Source organism: Oncorhynchus masou, chromosome 23 (genome assembly GCF_036934945.1).
Source record: "Oncorhynchus masou masou isolate Uvic2021 chromosome 23, UVic_Omas_1.1, whole genome shotgun sequence".
NCBI classification, from domain to species: Eukaryota; Metazoa; Chordata; class Actinopteri; order Salmoniformes; family Salmonidae; genus Oncorhynchus; species Oncorhynchus masou.
In genome coordinates this window covers 19992204-20004422 of record NC_088234.1, presented here as the reverse complement: position 1 = coordinate 20004422, position 12219 = coordinate 19992204, and the positions used below count along the sequence as shown (strand labels likewise).

The window sequence follows — 12219 nt, the reverse complement described above, 5'->3', positions numbered from 1 at the left end:
TGGAGGGTACTATGGTGTTGAATGCCGAGCTGTAGTCGATGAACAGCATTCTCACATAGGTATTCCTCTTGTCCAGATGGGTTAGGGCAGTGTGCAGTGTGGTTGAGATTGCATCGTCTGTGGACCTATTTGAGCGGTAAGCAAATTGGAGTGGGTCTAGGGAGTCAGGTAGGGTGGAGGGGATATGGTCCTTGACTAGTCTCTCAAAGCACTTCATGATGACGGAACTGAGTGCTACGGGGCGGTAGTCGTTTAGCTCAGTTACCTTAGCTTTCTTGAGGTAATATGTACATGTAGGTAGGGGTTAAGTGACTATGCATAGATAATAAACAGCCAGTAGCAACAGTGTAAAAAAAGAAGAAGGGGGGGTCAATGCAAATAGCCCATGTAGCCATTTGATGAATTGTGGAGCAGTCTTATGGCTTTGCGGTTAGAAGCTATTCAAAGAATAGACCGTCTGCTACAGTGGTGAGAAGAGGGCTTTATTGTGGCGGTGAGCACAGTTGAAACCCTTCCTCTGCTACTCTGGCATGGTGGCTAGATGTCTTGATAAGCACAGCACCAAATGACACTTCCCTCACAATGAACAGGTCTCACTGTGAACAAAGTGCAGGTAAATGGTACACATTGTTACATCGTACTATTGATATTCCTGTTTGCAATTTGTATAATAACTCATTTTTATACGCATTCATCTGTTGCATGCTACTCCTCACTCTCTCACTCTCTCTCTCTCTCCTCTCCAGCTATCCAGTGGCACCTGTACCGTGTAGCATCTATGTTCTGTCTGTGTAATCACACACTGCTCTATCCCTCTCTATCTACTCCATCTGTCCAGTGGCTCCTGTACCGTGTAGCATCTATGTTCTGTCTGTGTAATCACACACTGCTCTATCCCTCTCTATCTACTCCATCTGTCCAGTGGCTCCTGTACCGTGTAGCATCTATGTTCTGTCTGTGTAATCACACACTGTTCTATCCCTCTCTATCTACTCCATCTGTCCAGTGGCTCCTGTACCGTGTAGCATCTATGTTCTGTCTGTGTAATCACACACTGCTCTATCCCTCTCTATCTACTCCATCTGTCCAGTGGCTCCTGTACCGTGTAGCATATATGTTCTGTCTGAGTAATCACACACTGCTCTATCCCTCTCTATCTACTCCATCTGTCCAGTGGCTCCTGTACCGTGTAGCATATATGTTCTGTCTGTGTAATCACACACTGCTCTATCCCTCTCTATCTACTCCATCTGTCCAGTGGCTCCTGTACCGTGTAGCATCTATGTTCTGTCTGTGTAATCACACACTGCTCTATCCCTCTCTATCTACTCCATCTGTCCAGTGGCTCCTGTACCGTGTAGCATCTATGTTCTGTCTGTGTAATCACACACTGCTCTATCCCTCTCTATCTACTCCAGCTGTCCAGTGGCTCTAGGACAGGTAACATGCAGCCATTCCCCAGGTCTACATCCAGACTCCTAGCCATGGAGCAGAGCCAGGCATGGCCAGCTGGACCCCGACCAGCACCAGGCCCGGGGACAAGGCCTCCACCTACAGCCTGGCCAATGTGGTGCCCCAGGCCAAGGAGTTCCTCCAACACAACTGGCTCCCCACCACGCCGCAACAACTACTGCCATGGAGCGGTCTATGTTATCACCGGCCTCACCACCACCAGTAACACCATTCAGAGAGGTATTGTTACCCAGGGGGTACAATTTTCATTCACCAATTATTTGTTGCTATGCCCAATACACACGTACAGAAACATAAACTGTTATGGCCTTGACAAGGAAATGGATCAACTGAATCACTCATGTCGTTGAGGTACAGTGGGGCAAAAAAGTATTTAGTCAGCCACCAATTGTGCAAGTTCTCCCACTTAAAAAGATAAGAGAGGCCTGTCATTTTCATCATAGGTACACTTCAACTATGACAGACAAAATGAGGAAAACAAATCTGGAAAATCACATTGTAGGATTTTTTTATGAATTCATTTGCAAATTATGGTGGAAAATAAGTATTTGGTCAATAACAAAAGTTTATCTCAATACTTTGTTATATACCCTTTGTTGGCAATGACAGAGGTCAAACGTTTTCTGTAAGTCTTCACAAGGTCTTCACACACTGTTGCTGGTATTTTGGCCCATTCCTCCATGCAGATCTCCTCTAGAGCAGTGGTGTTTTTGGGCTGTTGCTGGGCAACACGGACTTTCAACTCCCTCCAAAGATTTTCTATGGGGTTGAGATCTGGAGACTGGCTAGGCCACTCCAGGACCTTGAAATGCTTCTTACGAAGCCACTCCTTCGTTGCCCGGGCGGTGTGTTTGGGATCATTGTCATGCTGAAAGCCCCAGCCACGTTTCATCTTCAATGCCCTTGCTGATGGAAGGAGGTTTTCACTCAAAATCTCAAGATACATGGCCCAATTCATTCTTTCCTTTACACGGATCAGTCTTCCTAGTCCCTATGCAGAAAAACATCCCCAAAGCAGGATGTTTCCACCCCCATGCTTCACAGTAGGTATGGTGTTCTTTGAATGCAACTCAGCATTCTTTGTCCTCCAAACACGACGAGTTGAGTTTTTACCAAGAAGTTATATTTTGGTTTCATCTGACCATATGACATTCTCCAAATCTTCTTCTGGGTCATCCAAATGCTCTCTAGCAAACTTCCGACGGGCCTGGACATGTACTGGCTTAAGCAGGGGGACACGTCTGGCACTGCAGGATTTGAGTCCCTGGCGGCGTAGTGTGTTACTGATGGTAGGTTTTGTTACTTTGGTCCCAGCTCTCTGCAGGTCATTCACTAGGTCCCCCGTGTGATTCTGGGATTTTTGCTCACCGTTCTTGTGATCATTTTGACCCCACGGGGTGAGATCTTGCGTGGAGCCCCAGATCGAGGGAGATTATCAGTGGTCTTGTATGTCTTCCATTTCCTAATAATTGCTCCCACAGTTGATTTCTTCAAAACAAGCTGCTTACCTATTGCAGATTCAGTCTTCCCAGCCTGGTGCAGGTCTACAATTTTGTTTCTGGTGTCCTTTGACAGCTCTTTGGTCTTGGCCATAGTGGAGTTTTGAGTGTGACTGTTTGAGGTTGTGGACAGGTGTCTTTTATACTGATAACAAGTTCAAACAGGTGCCATTAATACAGGTAACAAGTGGAGGACAGAGGAGCCTCTTAAAGAAGAAGTTACAGGTCTGTGAGAGCCAGAAATCTTGCTTGTTTGTAGGTGACCAAATACTTATTTTCCACCATAATTTGCAAATAAATTCATTAAAAATCCTACAATGTGATTTTCTGGATTTTTTTTCTCATTGTGTCTGTCATAGTTGAAGTGTGCCTATGATGAAAATTACAGGCCTCTCTCATCTTTTTAAGAGCGGGAGAACTTGCACAATTGGTGGCTGACTAAATACTTTTTTGCCCCACTGTACCTGACACTTGTTTCCCCTTTAAAGGGTGTGCTGGAAGGGCTCTCTTTGATTCCCCATCAAGTCATGCCTGAGTACACATGACACCAACACAACCTTACATGGTCATCCAGCATAACCATATACAAGACCATCTATGAGTATAGCCACCACAGCCTTCCAGGAAGAGACTGAAACCTATCACATATGATATGACGTATGAAACACCAACACATCTATAAAAAAAACTTTTGACACGTTGAGTGGCAGGAACTGGCCCCTCAGAGCGAGCTGAGGTAAGTTTGGTTTTCCATCCACTATGGTCCAAACTCTAGTACTCTGGGGAATAAGCTCTTGAAAAGTGACAGGAACCGCTCGTTCTAAAGTGACCAAACAGTCACCTGTCAATCAGTCTGTATTCAGTCTTTAGAGGTTTCAGTCCAGCTGAATTAATTCACTTCCTCTAACCACCAATGGAAAAACCCATCAGGATTTGGTAATAGCCTACCCTGGTCCCAGATCGTGTGCTGTATTGCCAACTTCTATAGTTGATGTCAACACAAAGTCCATAGCCATTGTCTCTACAGCACAAATACATCTGGGACCAGGCTAGCAATTACCTTTTTATTCCTCCTTATAGCCAATGATGGGCGAGTCAGCTGGGCTTTAAGGTGCATGGCTTTGCATACTTTGCCCAGATTAGGGAGAGCTAACGCTGAGACACAGGTGTACCTCTCCTTCAGTGCTGCCGACACAAAGAGCTCAGGGACACATATAGGTACTAAGAGGGACGGAAAGACAGACAGACAGATAGTAACAGAGAGAGAGACACATGCACAGGAATGCAAAGGACATATCACCTCATTGAAGCTCCTCAGACTCACACACAGACTTCTCCTTTCCTTCCATTGGGACAGCTTAACTCCATTTCTACATCGTGACCTTGTAGCTGAAGTCATCATGGCCGTACTCTGGGCACAGGCCTTACTACTGGTCACCATGGCAATGACGGATGGTTTTCAGGGGACGGTGGAGAAGGAGTTGCTGTACATGGAGACGCCCTCCGTGGGCCTAGAGGACCACTCGCTCCAGAAGATCTGCCAACACTACAACAAGCCGCACTACGTCACACTGTACGACACGGCCGACCACCTCTCCATTTACTCAGCCTATACCTTCAGGAGCTCTCACTGGGAGAAGAGGGGGATGTGCCCCGGATGTACAAGCCACAGGTTACGTGGTGACATTTCAAGTCAATGTTTAAATCCCAAATGGCACCCGGTTCCCTATTTAGTGCACTACTTTTGACCAAGGCCCATCAGTCCAATGTATTATTCCATACTGATTGGCTTTCACTGACAGACTGTTTATTTATTTATATTTCTTTATGTATGTTTTTTTCTATAGTATTTGAATTTGAAAGTATGTGGTGCTAACTCAATAAAATTACAATTACTAACTAGTTACTAATTAAAAAAATGTTTTAAACAAAAAAAAAATACAACATCCAGTCAACTTTTTATACCAAGTAAGTAAAATAGCAACACCAGTGGTAAAATGACTTCCTAAACCCTAACAACCAATAAACATGCACAGGTATGATGTGGCACTGTCTTTCAGGTCTGAGAATTCAGCGCCGGCACCTGAGAGGAACAGGAGCACGTCATCCACAAGCCCCTCAACAACTACTGCCGCTGCACCACCTACATTATCACCAGAATCGATGAACATGATCCGGTGCCATAACATCAACATTACAGCCATCTAGGCCAGATTGTTCTTCAAGACGTTTACATTTTAGTCATTTAGCAGACGCTGTTATCCAGAGTAATTAGGATTAAGTGCTTTGCTCAATTGCACATCGACAGATTTTTCATCTAGTCGGCATGTGGATTCAAACCAGCAACCCTTCGGTTACTGGCCCGATGCTCTTAACCGCCAGGCTATCTGCCATCCATGAACTATTGCTTGCTCGCTCCAGTTATTCACTCAACAGCTCAGGGAACCTGGGCACCTGGAACAGGCAAGTGCTAACGTCAACACTTGCTACAGTGGTCCCTAACATTAAGCCAGGCCTGGAGTGCCACCATTACCCCCCTTCTCTCTGGCCAGGCGGAGCCCGGCCGTTGTGTCTGAACGGCTGGGTGGGTCTACCTTCGGGTCTGAAGCATAGTGAGGAGGACGTGGAGGGCCATTATATCCTTTACCGGACGTTTAAATGTTAACAGATGATAGATGATCAACCTGGAACTGAGTGAGTTGTGTTTGGTGTGATGTTATTATAGCCAAGAAAAAAATGAAAAATGTAAAAGTACATTACAATGATATATTTGACTTTATGGGGACTGAATGCTGAGTTAAGGCTGCCAGGCTTGCTAAGGACAGACCAGATACAACTTCAATTAGCACTGAGGTGTGAAGTGAAAGGTGTCAAGGTCTTTGGGCCCCAACAAGTGGCAGGAGTCTTTGAAGACTCCTTTGAAGCCCCCTTCTGTTACGCCCTGGCCAAAGAGAGGCTTTTATTCTCTATTTTGGGTAGGCCACGGTGTGACTAGGGTGGGCATTCTAGTTTCTTTATTTCTATGTTTTCTGTTTCTATGTTTTGGGTTTTGGGTTTGGTTCTCAATCAGGGACAGCTGTATGTTGTCTCTGATTGGGAATCATACTTAGGCAGCCTTTTTTTCCTTAGTATTTTGTGGGTAGTTATCTTTGTTAGTGGCACTATTGCCCTCGTAAGCGTCACGGTCATTTCTTTGTTTCTTGTTTTGTTGGCGACATTTATATAAATAAAGAAATACGCTCACCACGCGGCACCTTGGTCCGGTCATTTCCAGGAAGACGCCCGTGACAGAACTACCCACCACCAAAGGACCAAGCAGGGTGGCCAGGAGAGGCAGCCCCCCAAAAACCTTTTGGGCGGGCACACGGGACAGGTTGGAACCAGAGCCAGTCGGGGAGAGGAAGGTGAACTTGGAGGGTAGTGAAGGGAGTGAAGCAGAGACAGTTAAGGAGTTGATGGGGAGATTGGAGGAGAGAGTTAGGAGAGAGCTGTTGTGTTGGTGCATGAGGCATGACATTCGCCCTAAGGAGCGTGTCCTCAATTTGATGTCACCTGAGTCAGCTCTCCATACTCGTCCTGAGGTGCATGCTAGCCGTCTGGCCCCACGCACCAGGCCTCCTTTGCGCCTCCCCAACCCTGCACGTCTTGTGCCAGCTCTACGCTCCAGACCTCCAATGCGCCTCCACAGCCCGGTGAGTCCTGCGCAGGCTCTGCGCACTGTGTCTCCGGTGCGCTGTGACAGCCTGGTTCGTCCTATGTCTGCGTTCCGCACGTGCTGGGTTATAGTGGGCATGCAGCCAAGAGGAGCGGTGCAAGGTCTAAGCACCAGATCTCCAGTGCTCCCCCACAGCCTGGTTCGTCCTATGTCTGCGCTCCGCACGTGCTGGGTTATAGTGGGCATGCAGCCAAGACGAGCGGTGCAAGGTCTAAGCACCAGAGCTCCAGTGCTCCCCCACAGCCTGGTTCGACCTGTGCCTGCGCTCTGGAGGTGCCAGGCTAGAGTGGGCATTCAGCCTGGAAGAGTGGTGCCAAGGATACGCACCAGATCTCCAGTGCTCCCCCACAGCCCGGTTCATCCTGTGCCTCATTTTTTGCCTCATGACTCCTGCATGCTTTGTTGATTCTGAACTTTTTTTGGTGTTTGTTTAGGGACAGTGTTTGTTCCCACGCTCGGGACTGACTCTCTATTGGTTACACAGACTTTTAGCCTCCCATCCTATTCTAACCACTTCTTGCCAGATTTGTATTCATGTTACCTGATGAAATTGCTGTACAATATGATCTTGTTGCCATCTGATGTTCATTCAGATGTCATAAATCAACACTGCAGATCTCTCCCTGTCCTATGCCGTGCCCTGATTGTATTCCTGTTGATAATATCTAGAAATGTGCATGTACACCCTGTCCCATCTACAGTTGCTAGCCCCAATTCTGACTTGTGCTCTGATATCTGCTTCATTAATTTCTGCTCTCGTAAAAGCCTGGGTTTTCTGCACGTTAACACTAGAAGCTTATTACAGTTCCTTGCGAAAGTATTCGGCCCCCTTGAACTTTGCAACCTTTTGCCACATTTCAGGCTTCAAACATAAAGATATAAAACTGTATTTTTTTGTGAAGAATCAACAACAAGTGGGACACAATCATGAAGTGGAACGACATTTATTGGATATTTCAAACTTTTTTAACAAATCAAAAACTGAAAAATTGGGCATGCAAAATTATTCAGCCCCTTTACTTTCAGTGCAGCAAACTCTCTCCAGAAGTTCAGTGAGGATCTCTGAATGATCCAATGTTGACCTAAATGACTAATGATGATAAATACAATCCACCTGTGTGTAATCAAGTCTCCGTATAAATGCACCTGCACTGTGATAGTCTCAGAGGTCCGTTAAAAGCGCAGAGAGCATCATGAAGAACAAGGAACACACCAGGCAGGTCCGAGATACTGTTGTGAAGAAGTTTAAAGCCGGATTTGGATACAAAAAGATTTCCCAAGCTTTAAACATCCCAAGGAACACTGTGCAAGCGATAATATTGAAATGGAAGGAATATCAGACCACTGCAAATCTACCAAGACCTGGCCGTCCCTCTAAACTTTCAGCTCATACAAGGAGAAGACTGATCAGAGATGCAGCCAAGAGGCCCATGATCACTCTGGATGAACTGCAGAGATCTACAGCTGAGGTGGGAGACTCTGTCCATAGGACAACAATCAGTCGTATATTGCACAAATCTGGCCTTTATGGAAGAGTGTCAAGAAGAAAGCCATTTCTTAAAGATATCCATAAAAAGTGTTGTTTAAAGTTTGCCACAAGCCACCTGGGAGACACACCAAACATGTGGAAGAAGGTGCTCTGGTCAGATGAAATCAAAATTGAACTTTTTGGCAACAATGCAAAACGTTATGTTTGGCGTAAAAGCAACACAGCTCATCACCCTGAACACACCATACCCACTGTCAAACATGGTGGTGGCAGCATCATGGTTTGGGCCTGCTTTTCTTCAGCAGGGACAGGGAAGATGGTTAAAATTGATGGGAAGATGGATGGAGCCAAATACAGGACCATTCTGGAAGAAAACCTGATGGAGTCTGCAAAAGACCTGAGACTGGGACGGAGATTTGTCTTCCAACAAGACAATGATCCAAAACATAAAGTAAAATCTACTGATGCCCCTAGTGGCCGGTTTCCAAGTCATTAGACATGGATGGAAGTTGAATACTAACTTGTATCACGGGGGACCTGCCTGCTTATTCAGAGCTACATTCAGCTGGTGTGTGTGGGGGGTGGGGGTGTCAACTTGTGAACAGCTCACCAGCTAAAACATACAACAGGAAATAGAGGTTGTAGTCTAGTCCTGTTCCTGTACATACACACAGAAGATATGAGAATGTGGTTTACAACCCCTCAGGGGGAAATTAAAAACCTTCCTCTCCCCTCATGTGGTTTGGAAACAGAAAATATGTAAAACAACAGTTATTGGTACAAATAACAATGAGTAGAAATTAAAACTCAAAGTCATTGCTGCTGATTTAACTGATGATCCTGGATGGAATGTTGTTTTTCATACACAAAGACAGAAAATAAACACCCACAACTCAAAAGTGAAACCAGGCTACCTAAGTATGATTCTCAATCAGGGACAACGATTGACAGCTGTCTCTGAGTTCCTCTCTACTGAGCAGAAAGCATAAGATTAAAAACAAAAACACAGCCTTTCAGGGCCTAACAGAGGCTGCAGAGCATGAAAGAGAGGAGACGGTAGTGTCAGCCAGTAAAATACGTCTATCTGATGATGATGCTCTATCTGGGCAATTTAGAAAGGTGGGAGGGAGAGACAAACGACTCAAGCACAGAATACTGTGTTAAGGTCATAAGGAGAGAGGGAACACATGCTGAGACAGTGTTAACTGAAAGAGGCAGACAAGACCACTAAAGAAGATCGGTGCAAGGACAATGAGAGAGAGAGAAGGATGGTCATCATGAGACACCTATCCATCTACTCTTCTCTGTCCCTGGCTGTGGTGCTGATCCTGCTGGGCTGTATGCGGGAGTCCCCGGCAGGGGTGGTGGAGGGCTTTAACCACATGGAGCGCTGTAAGGACTCCCTGTACATGGGAACCCCATCGCAGGGCTACCTCCTTAGTAACTCCCTGAAGAAGATCTGCCAGCGCTACGAGGACAAGCCGCACTTCATCACCCTCTGCGACCCCCACAAACTCATCCCCATCTACTCGGCCTATATCTTCAAGAAGTTTGACAGCGGGAAGAGGGTGGACCTTCCCTGGTTGTTCGAGCCACAGGTATGTGGCAAGTATGTGTGTGTGTTGGATTTTGAATGAACATAGGCCAAGATGGTTGCATGCTCTAGATAGCGAGTTAGAAACCCTATGTCATTTCAAACATGTTCTCTCATGGATGCAGATGACTAACACCCATACACTAGTTGGAATGGCTTGCTGAGCTGTGAGGATAATATTGCTGCTCTACGCAAAATGAAACACTGGAGATAAGCAACTGTATAGGTTGTGAGAATGGCTGTTACAATGGGATATTGTTGTGATAGCCGTTCACGTAGGAAACAGGTGTTGTGCATATGCAAAATGAATTGATTCTCCCCTCATTTTCGATCTCTCGCCACCTCTCCACCTCCCTCTATCTATCTGTATCTGTCTCTACCCCCTCTCTCCCTCCATCCCTTCCTCTCTTGCCCTCCTTCCCTTCCACTCTCTCTTCATCCCTTCCTCTCACCCTCATTCCCTTTCACTCTCTGTCATCCCTTCCTCTCTCGCCCTCCTTCCCTTCCACTTTCTCTCCATCCCTTCCTCTCGCCCTCCTTCCCTTCCACTCTCTCTCCATCCCTTCCTCTCGCCCTCCTTCCCTTCCACTTTCTCTCCATCCCTTCCTCTCGCCCTCCTTCCCTTCCACTTTCTCTCCATCCCTTCCTCTCGCCCTCCTTCCCTTCCACTCTCTCTCCATCCCTTCCTCTCTCTCCCTCTGTAGTTGGTGTCAGAGAACGGCAGAAAGCAACATGGAGCAGTTCCCCCAGTCCTCCCACATGCACATGAACTTCGAGGACAGCCGTGCTGGAAGACTATGCTGACGTGGCCCGGTACGAGAGAGGCCTCCTCAACCCTGATGAGCACCAGTCCGACTCCCTGGACATGGCCTTCACCTACACAATGGCCAACGTGGTGCCCCTGGTACGTTGGTTCAGTCTGCACATTTTAAAGAAGGTTTGGTGGAAGATGAATAATAATCAGAAGACTCAGAGGAAGGATAGATATGGACAAAAACTTTCAGATCATAAGAATTACTGTGGAGAATTACTGTATTCACATGTGATATTCACCAGGCTTGGAGACAGTCATCTTTAAAAGGCCCAATGCAGCCATTTATTATATCAATATCTGGAATAGTGTTCCATTAAAATAGTAAAAAAGAAACAAAAATAGCTTTTTTATTGCAAAAACCTATTTCTCAAGCAACAATTTAGCTAGGACTGTCTGGGATTGGTCTGAGTGGGGAGGGGAAAACAGAAAAGTGGCTGTTATTGGCTGAGCGATTTGGAACACACTCTTTGTTATTGGTCTATTATACCTATTACATATATTGATCATGTCACCAGGAAGGCTGAAACAACACCCATGCAAAACCTGCTGATTAGAAAGTCCTGTGTAGATTGTATTTTCAACAAGCAACTGTCAGGAAATAGCACTGAACAATTTTTTTTAACACTTTTAAAGTGTTAGTTTCATCAGGTGCTGTACAATATAATACAAAACACAGGGACTGCAATTGGCCTTTAAAGGTTTAGTCATTGCCTCACACTGTATGAAGAGTCTGCAACTGCAGTCATCCACAAGAGGGAAATAGTGTCCTACTCGTGCAATACTCCCTACTGCTGCACAGGACAATACAAGTAGGCTATATTTAACAGATATTTGTGAATATGTTTACAACAGCCATTTAATTAAGTGATTATCCAATTAAGACCTTACAAGAATTCTCTCTCTGTCAAAGAGTTCACAATACAATGAGTCTTAATTTCCGGGCTGATCTGTCCTTCTCCCTTTCATTTCCTAGGAGTCTGAGGCAGACAGGTTATAGAATAAGCTATCATCCAGTGACCCCACTTTTTCCATGACACCCACCCTGCACTGATGCCCTCTCCAGTGGAGGCCTCACCCTAACCTTAACCACACTGATAACCATGCGCCTAACCCTAAACCTGACGCCTAACCCTCAACTTAAATTAAGTTCATTTATTAAAAATAGCCCAAGAATATATCGACAACCGCAAAATTGCAACTCAGTTTGTCACTGAACTGGTTCCCCGTATCAGCAAACGCTGATGATTGTGTTCCTATCTGGGCTTGCTTTAGCGGGAGCAACATGCATGTGCGCAATTTCATAAAGAGTGCGCTTGGCATGTCATTGGAAAATGGGAAACCTTTAAAGCATTACAGATTCTCTATATTATTATATATTACGTTTCCTTCTCTAACACCCTCCCCCTCATTTTGCACCAAGCGCACACCTGTAGCCTACATTTTTGATTGACACCTGGCTGTCAGTGACTATCAGTCTACATTCTATTAATAACCTATCAGCCTTGCCATTTTAATAGTCGAGTAGATCTGTTTTTCTTACTAAATTGGATATTGTTCTCAGATGATCTCCCTCAGTGCTTGACTTGGACTGAAATAGGTGCTGGTACTCATTTTGGGTGCTGGCACAGTTTATAT

The 12219-nt window shown here is 45.6% G+C and overlaps 1 pseudogene; it reads left to right on the top strand.

Annotated features, from left to right (window-relative positions):
• Positions 1 to 9444: 9444 nt before the first annotated feature.
• Positions 9445 to 11713, top strand: LOC135510078 (endonuclease domain-containing 1 protein-like; annotated as a pseudogene).
• The last annotated feature ends 506 nt before the right edge of the window (positions 11714 to 12219 follow it).